The sequence below is a fragment of the Peromyscus maniculatus genome, chromosome 6 (genome assembly GCF_049852395.1).
Source record: "Peromyscus maniculatus bairdii isolate BWxNUB_F1_BW_parent chromosome 6, HU_Pman_BW_mat_3.1, whole genome shotgun sequence".
Taxonomy (NCBI): domain Eukaryota; kingdom Metazoa; phylum Chordata; class Mammalia; order Rodentia; family Cricetidae; genus Peromyscus; species Peromyscus maniculatus.
The window spans coordinates 129,701,940-129,719,142 of record NC_134857.1 but is presented as its reverse complement, the minus strand read 5'-3'; the positions used below and the strand labels follow the sequence as shown (position 1 = coordinate 129,719,142).

The 17,203-nt window shown below is 36.8% G+C and overlaps 1 long non-coding RNA gene across 1 annotated transcript in view; it reads right to left on the bottom strand.

Moving 5' to 3' along the window:
- Positions 1-1,802: 1,802 nt before the first annotated feature.
- The window catches only part of LOC121830540 (uncharacterized), a 32,073-nt gene continuing 16,672 nt past the window's right edge, over positions 1,803-17,203 (bottom strand). Inside the window, exon 3 of the long non-coding RNA XR_013052428.1 lies at positions 1,803-2,146. This is a non-coding gene — a long non-coding RNA (uncharacterized LOC121830540). The remainder of the gene's footprint in view (positions 2,147-17,203) is intronic.

Genomic DNA, 17,203 nt, shown 5'->3' with positions numbered 1-17,203 from the left:
AACACCAAAATCAGAGAAAAATGTGCTTACAATTTGCTTTCAGCTTGGAAATAGTTAAAAAAAATTAGCTACTGGAAGCTATGCAATCAATGGCTTTCATGATATTTCTACCCCGAAAAATTATTTTTAGATTTAATCTATGTAATCCAATTAAAACCATACATCTACATAGAGACTTTAAAAACATGTTATTTGGACACTTTCTATAGAAATAGAAAAAAATTACTAAATACTTGGCTATATTTAAAAAAAAATAAAACTCATGCTAGATCTCAGTAAAGCAATATTGAATAGTTTCACTTGAATTGTCCAAAATCTCAAATCTGCACTGAAGGAGCTTCAGTCTTAATAATGTAGCATAATAATTTCTGTGGAAGTTATTTTTCTCTTGTTCTTTGATAAAACAAAACAAAGTATCATTGCTAGTTTAGAAAGGATTCTTTCAACAAATGCAGTTACAAGAAGACCCAAGGTTACTGGAAGCAGGACCATGACAAACTTTAATGGTAAATAAAGAAAATTGAAACACAAACACACTTTATTGAGAGCAGTGAAAAGCTGTTTCCGTGAAAAAATAAATGGAAAATGACAGACTTTGGAAAAAAGTCAAAGTAGATTAGAGTGTGTGCCTGAGAAGAAGAGGCAAGAAGGGAGGGGGGTGATAGAAGACAAGAAGAAGAGGGAAAGAAGTGCAAAGGGAGCAGAAGAGAAAAGGAAGAAAGCCAAATAAACACTCTGTGTGTCTGCCAGGATGCCTTCCGTAACTGAAAACACTGTGCACAATCCTATAAATGTGTTCTTCCTAGTTCCAGGCCTGGGAACTTAATGTGGAAGCAACAAACAGTATTGAGAGGTCTCATCCTTAAGGTTGCATAGGTCATGTAGTCAGAGCCCTAAAGAATAGAGTAATGTCATTTTTCTGGAGTGAGACTGTAATAAAATCAAGTTTGTCCCTCAGTCTATCTTCATGTAATGCTTTACACACACATATATATATATATATATGTATATATATACATATATATGTGTATATGTGTGTATGTATGTATATGTATATATATGACATAGCAATGTGTATATGTACATATATATGACATAGTAATGTATATATATATATGACATAGCTATAGATAGATAGATAGATAGATAGATAGATAGACAGACAGACAGACAGACAGAGACAGCAGTCATGCAGTCACATTCTCACTGGGTAGAGCTTCTTGGTCATGAGTGTTCCTAGACTCCCTAAGTGTGAGCTGAATAAAATTCTACTCATTGTAATTCATCAGTCTGTGACAAGGTTATTGATGGCACAAAATGGACTGGGACACCATGTAAGTCAAGGCACTGAAAGTGGAAAATTACTAGTTTGCATTCTTCTGATTGTTTTTTTTTTTTTTTTATTTTTGGTTTTTTGAGACAGGGTTTCTCTGTGTAGCTTTGTGCCTTTCCTGGAACTCACTTGGTAGCCCAGGCTGGCCTCGAACTCACAGAGATCCGCCTGCCTCTGCCTCCCAAGTGCTGGGATTAAAGGCGTGCGCCACCACCGCCCGGCATCTGATTGTTATTTTTTTAAAGGAAGAAGAGCGAAAAATAATTTTACAGAAATATGTTCCCATAGATCATATAAGAAATACAAAAAAATGTTAAATAGGTAAATAAAAACAATTGGAATTCCATTTTAACAAATTAAATGAATTATGAATACATTGTTTAATGTGGCTGCCAGGTACTGTGTGGTTTAATGAACAGACATAAATACAGGTAGAACATGCATACACATAGAATAAAATAAATCCATATTTTTTAAAAAAAAGATTTTTTATTGTAATTTTAAAAAACAACAATAATAAACTCTCAGTTAAATCTACAACGATTAAGGGTCAACTTCATTGAACCAGTCTAATGTTGACTTTGATCTCCTTCTCTGGTAGAGAATTGGCACAGAGCATGTGAAATGATCCCCATTCTCCACAGATATTTACCTGTAGGTTCACTTTTTATGTTGGTGTTTCCTTGACCCACAATCTCACTTTCTCCAAGTCATTCAGTCACAGAGAGAACCCTGGGTAGGATATCAGAGGCCTCTTGATGCCCGTCTTCCTCCTTTATCTGGTATTTGAGAAGCTTCACATATCATTTCACTCTAGGGAAAAAATGTTGCCAGAGGAGTTCAGCTAAGCAGACTGGGTGCAAAAGATTCTACTAAACACTTTCCATTGGTCACTGGGAATTTCCTTGGTGGTCCTACCACTGGAGCTGTAACTATTATAGCTGTTTTCCTTCTGGGTGATGGACCTTGGGTGAGACTGCTTCCATTTTTAGTTAACTTTCTCTCCACTGATGTCCAGTTTCCTCTCTACTCAATAGGATGAAAATACAGATTCAATATGTACAGCATCCTGCTGTGTAATGTGAAATATAAAAAAAAAAAAATGGCTCTGACCAGGCCCAACCTCCACACTCACAAGTATCCAGACCATGCTATAGAAAGAACCGAGCTAGCCACTCTCATGGCATCCTTAGAATCTCACATGGAGTGCTGACCATTCCTAACTACTGGTGCTCAATTCAATGTCTTCCCCACCAGATTATGCAATCCATTTGGTTGAGACAATTTTTTGCTTGCTCACTACATTTATCATTTACTCACCATGTAATAAATGTACATTAAATGATTAAGGTGAGAAGGGGTGGGTCATTATCAGTTTTTTTTCATCAACAGATATTTTTGAAGCATCTACTAAGCTCCAGACACTGTCTAGTTTGTAGGAAAAGAGACAAATGAAGTATCACTTTCAGAAAAAAAATTAATTGAAATGATTAGTCTAAACATCTACCTACAGTCTTTACATCCTTGAGAATAAGAGTAAAGGACTCGGGTCTCTAGAAGGTCTAAGACAAAAGGTGAAATAATTATTTTTAAGTCATAATGCTAATACTTTGAGACATAAAGTGATTTTATATTATACAGACATTCCCAACATATCCAATTTAATCTTTAGAAATAAAGAAATATGTACAAATTTCCCTGTGGTATGATAGAAAGGTCATGGTCACTGGGGTAAGTTAAGCCCTGATTTTAAATTCTAATGCTTCCATTTAACAACTGTGATAAAGGGAATTTTAATGTAAATAAATTAGCATCAATTTACTGAACTTCTTTATTAGTTAATATAATAATAAGTATTCTCTAAGTATCTGCTGAGGATTACCTCAAGTTTTATGCATAAAACCCTTAGCATACTGTGTGGAACATAGTAGCCATTCAGCTAAGGCTGGCAATCTTGGCAAATCTAAATTCTAATATAACTCTAAACCCATGAGGGTAAATATCCTTATCCCAAACTATCCTTTCTCTTGTCATAAAGAAATCAAAATTTTGCCCCTGACAATACTTAAAATTTTAAGAGACCATGCAAATTTAAGACCAAAATGAGTTTTGTGAAATGTTTCCTATTATTCTAGCTAGATTGTACAGTTTTTTTATATGTTGATAAAAATAACAAATTGCTATATCTTTCCATAGAAGGTATTTATATATTATTGTTGTCACAGTGTTATCATCTAATAAAAATATCCGAATGAGCTTAGGCTTAGAAGATAAATAAAAATTTATGAGTGAATATTTCACAACTTTTCTCATATCTATGATTGTTAAAAATAATAGATATTATCAAGTGTTCTTTTTTTAACCAGTTTCTTGATATCCTAATGCAAGGATCTGCAGTACAAAATACTAAGCAGAAGCCCTAAACAAACCAGGAGGACAGCTTCATCACACAACAATGAGTTCAGGTTGTTGGAATCTAATACCTGCCAGATGGGTGTTTAGACTCCCAATTTCAACTCTTGTCTTCTTTTCTTTTAATGATTCTTCATTGACCTTGCTTTCCTGCCCATGAAACTCAGGCTGAGTGACATGATAGTTTTAGCTTACTCGAAAACAATCCATGTTCCATAATTATTACTGCCTGTAGGTGTGATAATAAAAGCTTTACCCAGTCCCCTCTTCACAACATGAGGTACCTCATAGTAGGCACCAGCACTACAGAAATAGAATCTATATGGCATTTTCTGCCCTCCTCCAGTCCTGTTCTTTTACCACTTTCTCCACTCTTTGATTTCTGAATATTTCAAACTTCTATAGAAAAGAGAGAAACAATTAAGTATTTTTTGGAGCAGAATTGAATCAGTGGTTTAGATCACTGGTTGTTCTTCGTGAGAACCCAGGTTTGATTCCCAGCACCCACATAGCAGCTATAGCTGACTGTAACTCCAGTTCCAGAATATCAGATACCCTTTTCTGACCTCCATAGGTACTGTGATGCACAGACATAGACACATACAAGCCAGTCATAGTCATAATAAAATAAATAATTTTAAATGAATTTTTAAATTTCAAATAAAAAAATCCCTCCAGTTAAATCTGTCATGATGCCTGGCTTCACTTCTCTGAACCAGTCTAATGATGGATTTGATCTTCTTCTTTGATGAAGAATTATCACAGAGCATGTGAGTTTATTCCATCCTTCACGGATTCTTACCTGTACACATCTTATCAAGATGGCCGCATCACCTACTGCTTCTTAAGTTGGTGTTTCCTCAGCCCACAATCTTATTTCCTCCAAGTCACTCAGTCACAGAAAGAATCCTGGGCAGTATGTCAGGTCCTCCTGATTGTCTCTCTACCTTTCTCCTGTGTGTTTTCCTGCCTACTATATCTGTGGAAAGCTTAACACACCATTTACCTCCTAAGGAAAGAATATTGCTCTATTTCTCTTTTGATGTTTCAGACAACCATAATTCGCAAAACATTGTGCTTCTCCAACTCCAGAGCACACATCACAAACTCGGAGTAGTTTGGTTGAACCTTTGTCCCTCAATATTTTGAAAAGGCTATGGACAGACACTAGGAAGTAGACTGTAGCCTAGCAGCTTTTCCCAAAACTCTCACTGTTATCTTCACTTTCAATAATTTTGTGCTTGTAAAGTGGCTAAGAAAGCCTAAATTCACCAAGTTTGTTTCCATAAATTCACTATTTGTTCTTTCATGATGGTGTCATAATTCAGCTTATATTAAGGCACCAACTGTCTTGAGCAGTCAGCTGGAACTGATGTAAAATATTCCATTTTATCATTCTGTCACATGACTTTAACCTAAGGTTACATTTATCTAATAAAAAAGACATCTCCTTTTAAAGATTATTGCTTCCTTTGCTTTGTGTGCAATGAAGGCAGACATTTCTTATATTGTGCATTGTGGTTTTTGGAATGTGATTTGTCAATAAAATAAATATCTGGCCACTAGTTCTGTGTCTTTTATTTGATATTTAATTCATAGGTTGATTTGAATGCCTTGAAAATATGGCTATAATTTATCTCCTTCATTTTCATAAACAAGGAAATTAAAAACCTGAAGTAGTGAGTGAAATTCCCAAGTAATCATTCATAAAAAATAAGAGGTTTAGGGCCAGAACAGAAACACAATTACCTTGACTCCCAGTCAGTCCACTGCTCTTTCCACTGCAGACACTCATTTTTAAAAAGTGACAGAAAATAGTGGGGGATGGAAAGGATAATTAGAAAAAGAAAGAATAAAACTTTCTGATAATGCTACAAATAAATATTGATATTTTCTAGTGTTTACAGCGTCCTAAGGACAGTGTGTTACCTCTTTACTCTCACAGCAGTCCTCTGAGTCTATGCTGGAGTTATTTCCGTTGTACCAATGAGAAGAAAGAGACCCGAAGTGGCATGTGAGGAGCTTACATTACAGCCATTACAATTGGCAGCAAAGTCTGCATGAGGAGCTGGCTATCCCTCATCTGGAAGTGATTTCCATTCATTCAAATGAAACTGTGTGAAGTTCTCATCAATAGGTAGTAGAAAGACAGAATTCAAAGGAAAGACCAAACTGATACATAAGAGAAATTTCAAGGTACCCATGAATTACAATTAATTACAGGAAACAGCATGAAGAAATCAGAAACATATCAAGGGATTGTATATGAAAATGGTCTACTGATATAAAAAAATTTGTCCTAATCATTCTATCTCCATGTTCTTTCCCTATCATCCCTGCAGGTTATTAAAGTACACTATAAGTCAAGTTTAACTCAGTTATGGTATGTGCTTCTAGAACTTAATGCTTCTTTCATTTAAAAAAAACCATCTTTCAGGAACTCATTACAATGTCCTTACAATTTGTTTTGTGTGTCCATGTTCTAAAAGTGTATGTTTCTAAAATATTTGAAATCAGTTGGGAAAAAAAAAGAAGTGGTCTCACACTTAGGTCTTGGCTTCTGTTGTGCATGGACTTTTCTCTCTCTCTACCATTTGCTTTGTCTCTGGGAACACAGCAGAGAAACTGAATCTTAAACTCAGGGCATGTGCAACTTTGTTGGGCTTTGCTTTTCTGATTTAAACAAAACCCCAAACACAGGAGATATTTATCTTTCAAGGGTGGCACTCATGGTTGGGACAGTGTCTTATTTCTCTTTCTTTCCAGGAATTCTAGATGTGAGGAAAAATATGTAGCAAAGCTTGGACAGTACATTCCAGTGAAAAGAATTAATTATCCAATGAGGCTAAGAAATTCTTGGAGCAGAATGAGAGATTTGGGGAAGTTATTCATAGAGTCATTAGTCAGAGAAACCTTCTAGATGTGGAGCAGTGGGTCCCTGTTGGATTTTACCTCACCTTACGCTGAAGCTAGATCCAAGAAGCACTGCTCTAAAGTATCATGAGACTCTTCTGGAATCATCTTGTTTCCTGTTTTTGTTTTGAACTTGCCTCAGCCAAACATTGTTTTAGGTTTCATACATTGAATATTAATATATACATATTAATAATTATAATATTAACAATACATAATATATAAATATATATTATATTATTCCTATGTAGGGATGACCTTGCCTTCTTTATTATAGAAGTGAAGTTTATTCATCATTTTATATTAGACTTCATCAGAACAAGAAATACTTTTTAAAGCAAACTGACAGAATGCCTTTCAAAATACTGTTTTGGCTTGTAACTGTTGTTCTTGAAGCATGATGGCTGCAGCCCCAGGGCTGAAAAGTAAAACTAGAATTACAGCTGTTCAGTGTAATATTCAAATAATATTTGCTATTGATTTAGGACAATCAGGCAGCTCAGAATCTGTTTCCTTTCATTTACGTTCTTGACATCAAAGTCGCTGAGTGTTATGATGTTGTAGTGATGCTGTTAGGAGAAAACATTAATTCTACTGACAGCAGGATCCTGTATTTTCATTGCTTTGCCTTGACATATTTGTGTGCTCTCTATTCACCAGTAAACAGAAGAATCCTATCTGCAAACATGGAAGAATAATGAATTATGAAATTATTCTGACAGTTCATTCATATGAAGAAGACCTTGTAGAAAGCAAGATGTAGTATAGTCCCTGTTGACCCGGGGCCTATTTTGTAAAGGTTTAACCTTTTGTTACTTAATAAAATTCAACCATGCTATGGGTCAGGATACTACATAGTGAAGCCTGAGGGAATGCATCTGAAGGCAGTGTGGTTCACACAGGAAATGGCAGAGATGAGAATAAAACCATTTAAATCAGCAGTTGACAAAGGGTGTGACCCTCAGCCAGTTGCTTAACCTCCTTGGACTCTGGTTGCCACAGCTGAGAAGAAATAACACTTTAAGCATAAAAAGTACCCCCTGCTTTCTCCTTTACACAATTGGGGTAGGGATTAATGAAATAATATATGAAGGCAAGCTAATCTCCAGAGGAACAAGCATTAAAGTACATACAGCCAAGCATGATTACCAATAATTATGCTAGGTGACCTCTATGTTCAGGAAAGAGTTTGAATCTCTGCTTGCATAATTACACAGTGAAGGAGTTTATTTATTTATTTATCTATTTATTTATTGTTGTGCTCTCTCTGAAATATCCAGAAGACATTAATGATACTTTAAAACTATAAGACAAGATTTCACTTAGATTTGGTAAGTGCTCTCATTTGAACAACTAATAAACAGCTAGGAACTGTCTGGTATATCCTACTATTTTGGGTAGAATATTGGGACCTTGTAAACATGAGCAAATATAACTTTTAAACAGTAAGTTTTAGCTACTAAATGGTGTATAGAAAATATGTAATCCCTATTTTCCTGAAATGAGGAATATTTAATAAGCAGCTGTTTACCATCTGCCATTATCAGCTCGACTATGTGGTGTGAAAGGAAGATTTTTAAATTAGAATTGACTTGGGGCATTCTTGCCTCTTTTCTGGTGTCTAGCAACACAGCATCTCTCTCTCTCTCTCTCTCTCTCTCTCTCTCTCTCTCTCTCTCTCTCTCTCTCTCTCTCTCTCTCTTGGTTTTTCAAGACAGAGTTTCTCTGAGTAGCTTTGCACCTTTCCTGGAACTCGCTTTGTAGACCAGGCTGACCTGAAACTCACAGAGATCTGCCCGCCTCTGCTTCCTGGGTGCTGGGATTAAAGGTGTGCCCCACCACTGCCCAGCAACACAGCATCTCCTAACTGCAGCAGAATACATGTGCTCAGCACCACAACCAGTTCTTTAACTGATTTCCTCTTGGATATTAACCAGAATTATGACAGTAGTCATATTAACCCATTTATTCTTTCATTAATGATTTAACCAAGTCTACTGTTTTCTAGCACTGCACAGTATGCTGAGGATATAGGAAGAGATGTAGATGTTCACATTTCAGGGAAGGAGAAGTCAGGACTGACCTCATATCTGTGCTAACAGTGGAATGGTGGTAGAATAAAAATAACTGCTATTCATTAAAGATGGAAATTTAAGAAAATGATTCAAAAATCAGACATAACTAATGCAAAGACCTTGAAGGAGAATGAGATCAGAAGTAAAAATGACAATATGGGCCACATGAGCTCAGGATACTTTGTAGGGTGAAGACCTCAAGAGATGTTTTTACATGCATGGTACTTAGAAAGAGGCCTGTGCACTCTCACTGTAGTGAGCCACACAATACTAGTGAAAAATCACTGCCTATATTATGGGTATAAAAAGGCAATGAAACCACCTACGGATGTTAAGGAGCCAAATCCTTTATCATATGTATTTAACTCTTTGTAATTCCATAGTTACAAAAATAAGATAAACATAGTGTGTAATACCCCACATAGGTAGAGATATTCCTTATCCTTTGCTATGGACTTCTCACTTTTATCTCTAGCATATGTGGGTCAAGGATCATTTGTGTAAACCATCAAATAAAAACAAAGATAAGTTTAAAAAACACAAGGTATAGCAGACTATTATTAGGAATCATTTCATTGTCTATTTTTTTATGCTAGTCATATTTGGTTTTATCTTCTCTGGGCTTTCCTGTCTCTGGATCTGCACCTTCCAAGTAGTGTAAGAGGTGAGCTTCCTCTTGTGGCATGGGCCTCAAGTTAGACTAGTCATTAGTTGGTCTTGTCCCAGAGAGGATTTGTCCAGCAACTGATGAAAACAGATGCAGAGACTCACAGTCAAACTCTAGGTGGAGCTTGGGGAATCTTGCAGAAGATGGGGGAGGAAGGATTTTAGGAACCAGAGGGGTCAAGGACACAAGAAAACCCACAGAATCAACTTGCCTGGGCTCATCAAGGCTCACAGAGACAGAACCGACAACCCAAGGAACCTGCATGGATCTGACATAGGTCCTCTGCACATGTGTTACAGTTGTGTGGCTTAGTGTTCTTATGCGACCCCTAACAGTGAGAGTTGGAGGAGGAGGCTGTCTCTGACTACTTTGCTTGCTTTTGGGACTCTTTCCTACTAAGGGGTTGCCTTATCCAGCCTTAGTACAAGGGGAGGAGCCTAGTCTTACTACAACTTGGTATGCCATGTTGGGTTGATATCCATGGGAGGTCCTTTTTGAGAAAAAATGAATGGGACTGGGAAGAGAGGAAGGAGAGGTGTGGTAATATTTTAATTGTGCTGAAATGTGATTTTATTTGTATGTTAATAGATAAAATTTGCCTGGAGATCAGAGGTCAATAGCGACTCAGAGCCAGGAATTGAAGTCAGATGGTGGTTGCCCATGCCCTTAATCTGATCACATGGCAGGCAGAGTCTCTGTGTGGTCAAGGACACAGCCAAGCATGGTGACCCTTGAGTCTTTAATCTCAGTACAAACCATAGAGACCAGGAGGTCTGTATAGATAGGCAGTGATGAGGAAGTCATGTGGCTGGGCTTAGAGCCAATGAGAAGTCAGAACAGAAAAGCAATAAAACACAAGACACATGGGAAGAAGGTCTCTAAGGGGAAGGACGACAGAGAGTGGTAAGCTAAAGGTAGATGTGGCTCTTGCTCTGATCTCTATATTTGACTCTGTGTTTCTTATTTAATAAGACCATTTAGAAATTTGTCTACAGAGGAGAAACTGCTATTGGGATATAATACATAAGAGAATAAAATTTTTTAATGCTATGAAATGATTTAAATTTCATGTCAGAAATTCCAGTATTTCAAATGATGTCCCAATTCACAATTGTAGTTGTTGTTTCTTTACTCTTTTGGCTCTCTGAGAGACCCACCCCCAGCTCCCAATAATGACACAGAGGCTTAGTCTTTCTTATGAATACCCAGCCTTAGCTTGGCTTGTTTCTAGTCAGCTTTCCTTAAGTTAAACTATCCCATCTACCTTTTGCCTCTGGACTTTTATCTTTCTCTATTCTATGAACCTTTCTTTACTTCTTATTCTGTGGCTTGCTGTGTAGCTTGGTGACTGGCCCCTGGCATCCTCTCTCCTTCTTCTCCTCTTCCCATTCCCCCCTTTTTTCCTTCTATTTATTCTCTCTGCCTGGCAGCCCCACATATCCTTTCTCCTGCCTAGCTATTGACCATTCAGCTCCTCATTAGACCATCAGGTATTTTAGACAGACAAAGTATCACAGCTTCATAGAATTAAACAAAGGCAACATAAAAGAATGCTTATGCAGAGACAGAGATGCTTGGCTCAGCCTAGGAGGAGGGGACTGGATCTGCCTGGGCTGAGTCTACCAGGTTGATCTCAATCCTTGGGGGAGGCTTTGCCCTGTAGGAGGTGGGAATGGGGGATGGGCTGGGGGGAAGGGGAGGGGACGGGAGGGGAGAGAACAAGGGAATCTGTGGCTGATATGTAGAACTAAATTATATTGTAAAATAAAATAAAATAAAAGAATGCAATACATCTTTGCATCATTAAACAAATGTTCCACAGCATAAACATATGTAACACATCTTCAACTAATATTCTACAACACAGTCTTTAAGTTTTGTAGAATTAAAAGTGACAAACAGCTTTGGCTTTAGGAAACTGTTAATATACAGCTTGTTTTATGTAGATTAGTGAGTGGGAGTGTGGGGGACCAAAAGCGACTCTGAAGATCATACCTCAGAGCACAGCAATGCAAGTCACTCTATGTGACTTTAGGACTCGTGACAATAGTTCTTACAAATATCTGCCTGGGCTTTGGCAGTATCAGTGAAACAGGAAACATGGACTTCATTTATCAACACTTATGGGGAGGACACAAGGTTTACCGAGCAGTGGATTGACTATGCTTTGGATGGGGAAACATCAGAAAGTGCTCTGTGTGTAGAAACTATAAACGAAGTGAGGTTTAACCAAAAGTCACACAACTTTAGGTGATATGAACATCCTATTTTATGGTAACCTTCAGATACTTAGTTGAAATCACTCTCAGTTGCAAGTTTAATGAAACAGTTTTTCAGTTACAAATTCATATCAAAGGAAGACTTTACAACTGTATTATTGAAACAAATATTTAATAAATAAGTTAGTAGATGAAAAACAGGAGGAGGAGTGGAAAGAGAGTACCTACCTTCCAGTGACACATTGACTGAGTTCTCCGTGGGCTTTCATTTATGTTCATGTACAGTAGCTGGCTCAGGGTGGATCTATAATGGACTTGAAACTAATTTAAGGCAACTTTGTTACATGTGCAAATGTAAAACATACCGGATAAAAGTATTTGCTTAGGCAAACCTACACAGTGGAAAGTGCAGACAGTTTTCATTGAGAATTTTAAATACACGTGAATGATGTGGACTTTATTTAATGTGCCTTTCTAAAAGGTGATTAAAACAGGGGATTCATGGTTAAGCCTACTAAGCATTTCTCAGCTTTGTAAGATGCATTATCTTGGAACACTGTCAAATCTCTGGCATCTTGTAGGCAGAAGGAGATGGTTTGGTTGATGGGGTGCTTTCTGTACAAGTATCGTAACCTGACTTAGATCAGCAGCATTAATACTGAAACACAGGTGCAGCAGGGTGTGCCTACCATCCAGAGCTGGGAAGACAGACAGGCAGATCTGTGGAGCTAACTCATACCATCCTAAGTGGCAGTGCTCACAGTTTAGTGAGAGATCCCAAAGCAAACCAAACAAACAAGGAGAAAGATTTAAAAAGACATTTGAGGTTGACTTCTAGTTTCCATATGCCAATGTTCACGTGCTCACTTGAACCCACATGTATACATGCATTTACGAAGGAACATGTATTGGACAACATGAACACACTACACAAATGTGACAGAAAGTTATTACGCAAACAAAATATCTGGTTTTAAAGGGTAGAAAGTTGATTTTCTAAATTAATCTCTCCAATGAGACTTTTGAAAAAGAGTATGGTCCAATAATCACCTGTCTTGTAGTGTAGAAAATAGCTACCAAAAAAAAAACCTGCTAATTTTTGTTAAGCACCTTGTCAATAGACCAAAAGATAACCTAAACCTACCAAATGTGGAAAGCAATTGTATTAAGACCACTTTGAACTTATTTGTTCACAACATTTTCTTTTAATTTGAGGAGAGGTTTTAAAAGACTGATGAGTTAATTTGAATAGAGACATATATTGAGTGTCTACTACATATAAAGTGTGATGTCTACAGGTGTGGCACAAGAGGAAAATAAACCACATTTCCTTTGAGATTTGCAAGTTTCCACGTATATGAACAAGTCACTTTCCTTGAATATAATTATTGACATTATTTTCATTTCTCTCATGTAAGACAGAATCTAGAATTATACTGCAAGTGTAATTTGCTATGTGACAACAGAATGATGGAGAATAAAACTTCCTTTTAAGTCATGCTTATAAAAAAGTAGGACTATTCCATGTTCTATATCATTCCCTCACTTTCCACTCCATTCCTAAACAATATTGTCCCTTCCTGTAGTATTAAATAACATTTATAAACCAACAAGTCCCAAATTTCTGTGTGTATCCAAGACTTCTTTTTCCTCTGAGCTTCAGGCTCATATAGCTGACTCTGTTTAATGTCTTCACTTGACTATCCCACAGGAGTATCAAATTAAATGTCTTCATCAGTCATGGTTCTTAGTCAAAAGCATCAGACATAGATGCTGGAGGAGAAAAATATACTGTTGGAGAGATACTGAGAAACTCACAGAATTGTGATTACATTTCTTGAAGAATATAATGAATCCAACACAACATATCACTGTTAAATGGCTACCACAATGTAAGTTTTCTCACACAAAAAATCGAGATAGTAAATATTTTAGGTATTGTAGCTATATGCAATCTCACATACTTTGTTTCATTTTTACAACTTATAAAAATAAGGAAATTATTTTTTGCTTATGTGTTCTGTGAAATAAATAACAATGGCATTTAGGGATACAGTTTTCAACTTCTGGTTCTGACAATGCTATTATGAACTAATTTCCAGTTATATACTAAAAGCTCAATGATAATTGATCTCCCTACTTCTTTATCTTTCTTCTGTCTATTCAAAGAAAACCATACGAGTGGTCTTTTGAAAGTTTAAATGTGATAGGGCCACTTGTTTCTTAATGGTGCTCAAAGATTACTGGCAATAACTTTATATAGAAATGGAGGTGGCTTTGAGCCATCTTTAAGACTTCTAGTCTTCTTTGGAATCCTGACACACTGTTCACATGGCTGAACAAGTATGGCCTTTTGAGTAGGTCAGCTTTCCTTCCTTTCTATGAACGTCATTCTCTGTCCTAATTCAGACTTTTCTCACAGTCCCACAGTCCTCTTTCACTGGAAATCATTGTCTCATTTTTTCCTCCATTTTTGAAGGCTGAGTGTCACATGTTTTTTTCTGACTACTTCAACCAAAATCATGTTACTCTTCCTTTCAATCCAAAAGCACCCTGTTATATTTCTGCACAGTCTTTTGCTCTGTCTACAGCTTCTTAATTGACTCTTTGTAAAGCTTGTCTGCTCCTCTAGAATGTAAATTTCAAGACAAAGACAAATTTGGATTATTTCCTTGCTATAAATTTCATGGGAAACATCTTATCATTTCCCCAAAGAGTTATCAGTTGAATGAAAAACTAAAGGGATATATCATCCCAGCTGGAGAAGTTCAAGAAAACAATCTCTGGGCTTGTATAATTTAAGAATACAAAGAATTTAGAAAGGCGACTTAGTAAAGTTTTAGATAGAATCCTGGGACCTCAAAGAGTGAGCTGTACAAAGCACTGAGTTATATGGTAATCAAAGGATAGATAAGAATATTATTTAGAAAACTGGGTTGGAAGCAAATTGTAGACCATCTTGGATGCTGAGATGAGAGACATACTTTATCTTAATTGCCTAATAGGCTATCCCCCTATGGTGTTCTGTGAGCTTTTAATATCTTTAAATCAGTGTAACTCTGCAAGGGAAGGCTGCTGTTATAGAATGAATCTAAGTTGAACCTCAGCATCCCTCCCTTCTGATGCTCAAATTCTTCTGTCTCTTCTTCTGCCCATTGAGTCTATTTCTAACCATCCTGTGTGGCAAGGGTAATGGCAAGTCTGGCACACTACTCCCACAAAGGAACTTCCTCTTTCATTGATTTTGATAATACAAGTTGATTATGTTGGTGAGACCCATGTAGCAAGGTACTGAATTCTGCAAACAAACATGTGAGATCAGAATTGATTGCTCATAGTCTTGAAAAGAGACCTCAACCCTTAGTGGAAGCTTGCTTGCAGTCTCGCAGAAACTGAATCAACCAAAGGTTCCTGATCCATAGATCATGAGGGAACAAAGCCACTGTTTTATGATCCAGGTGTATAATAACCTAGTAATAGATACTGAAGATAAGTATTAGGGTTTAATTATTTCTTCTATCCTCAATTTATTTGTTCAGTTCCTCACTCCTTATATCTCAGAACCTGGCTATATCCAAAGACAGGTTTTAATAAACATGATAAGTTTCAGTGAGGATACTAGTACTGGTGCTATGTCTTAGTTACTTTTCCAATGCCATGAGAAACACCATGAAAAACTTATAAAAGAAATAATTTCATGTAGGGGTTCAGGGTTCCATAAGGTTATAGTTCATGATCATCATGACAGGGGCATGGTAGCCAGCTAACACCCATGGCACTGAAGCAGTAGCTAAAAGCTTACATCTGATTCACAAGTACCAGACTAAGAGAGAGGAAGAGAGAGCTCACTCAGACTGACATGGGCTTTTGAAACATCAAAGCACATCCCCACCAACATACCTCCTCCAATAAGGCCACACCTCTTATCCCTTCACAAACACCTCTACAAAGCTGTTGAATATACGAATCTATGGAGGCTATTCAAATCAACACACATTATTATTTTTAAAAAAAGGGAATTTAGACATAGACATCTAGGGGAAGAAGTGGTTGTGAAGACTCTGAGAGAAGTGACTCTTGCGTGGTGGATCTGGAGCAGAACTCTCTCGTGGAACCACCAGAATAAAACAACCTTTCCCTCATCATGTCCTTAGATTTCCAGCTTTCAGCCTTCAGAATGGTGAGAAAACAAACCCCTGTTGGTTACACCATGTGGTCAGTGATGAGTTACAGAACTGTTAGAAAGCTAACCCACTGCATTATGCAACATTTCCTTTTTAAAGAAGATTTATGAATACCTAAAGGCTGCTAGCAATTTGAGACAACTAGCTAAAGCAACAGAGTCGCACTGTAGAAGTGGCAGGCTGTTTAACAAGAGCAGGGTATTACTAAAACAAGTTAGTCAAGTTTATTTTTATTAAATTTATTTTGACCATCTTTATGCAGGAAAATGTTTCATTCTGAGCATCCTTTCCTCAGCACCTCCATCTTCTGTTTTCTTGTCTACCAGTAGTAACCTTTTCTCACCTCAACAGTTTTTCTTCTATATTCATGTCTAATACATACATATAACTTTATATATCTCTATAAAAATTTAGGAACCATAAATCAGAGAAAACATGCCATCTGTCCTCCTGAGGCTGGCTTAATTTAATTATCTCTACTTGTGCACATTTTCCTACAAATGAAATAATATCCTTCTGTTTATGGTTGAAATACACACATATACACAGAGAGAGGGTGGCACTGTTTTTCCTTATCCATTCTTCGGTTAACAGATGCCTAGGCTGCTGCATAATGATGCTATTGTGAACACTGCAGCAGTAAACACTGATGCATAAATAGCTTTGTGAAGTGTTGACTTGGCATCCTTTGGGTAAATATCCAGGAGTGGTAGAACAAATTCCTATGGAAGATCTATTTTTAATTTTTGGAGAAATGTCCATATTGATTTCCATAGTGACTGGATTAGTTTACGTTCCTACCAGCCGTGTATGATGTCTTCCTTCTGTTTACTTCCTTGCCAGTAATTTTTATCACTTATTTTCTTAATGAAGGGAGACAGGCATTTTTATTTATTAACTTTTGTTAATGATTAGGTTATGATAATTTCTTCTCGATTTTGCTTAATGTTTTACTTGAATGGGTGTTTTGCTTGCATGCTTGTCCATATACCACCTGTCTACCTGGTATCCATGCAGGCCAGAAAACAGTGTCAGATCTCTTAAAACTAGAATTGCAGACTATTATTAGCTGCCCTGTGGGTACTGCGAATCAAATCTGGGTCCTCTGGAAGAGCAGCCTGAGATATTAATGGCTGAGCCAACTTTCCTGGCCCCACTCTGCTTTTATAATCATGTTTTAGATGTGTTTCTCTTAAGAGATTTATAATTTTTCATTTTTTCAGCCCTCTATCCAATAAATTAAGACATTCTATAATAATACTCTCACAATTTAAATATGTTTCTGTACTAGTTATTTCCTATATTATTTAAAAATCAACAATAGAAACTTAGGTAAATTGTTCATAACTTGCTGCCTACGGTGAAATGCAGCCATCCTCAACAGTTGAGATGACTGCTTT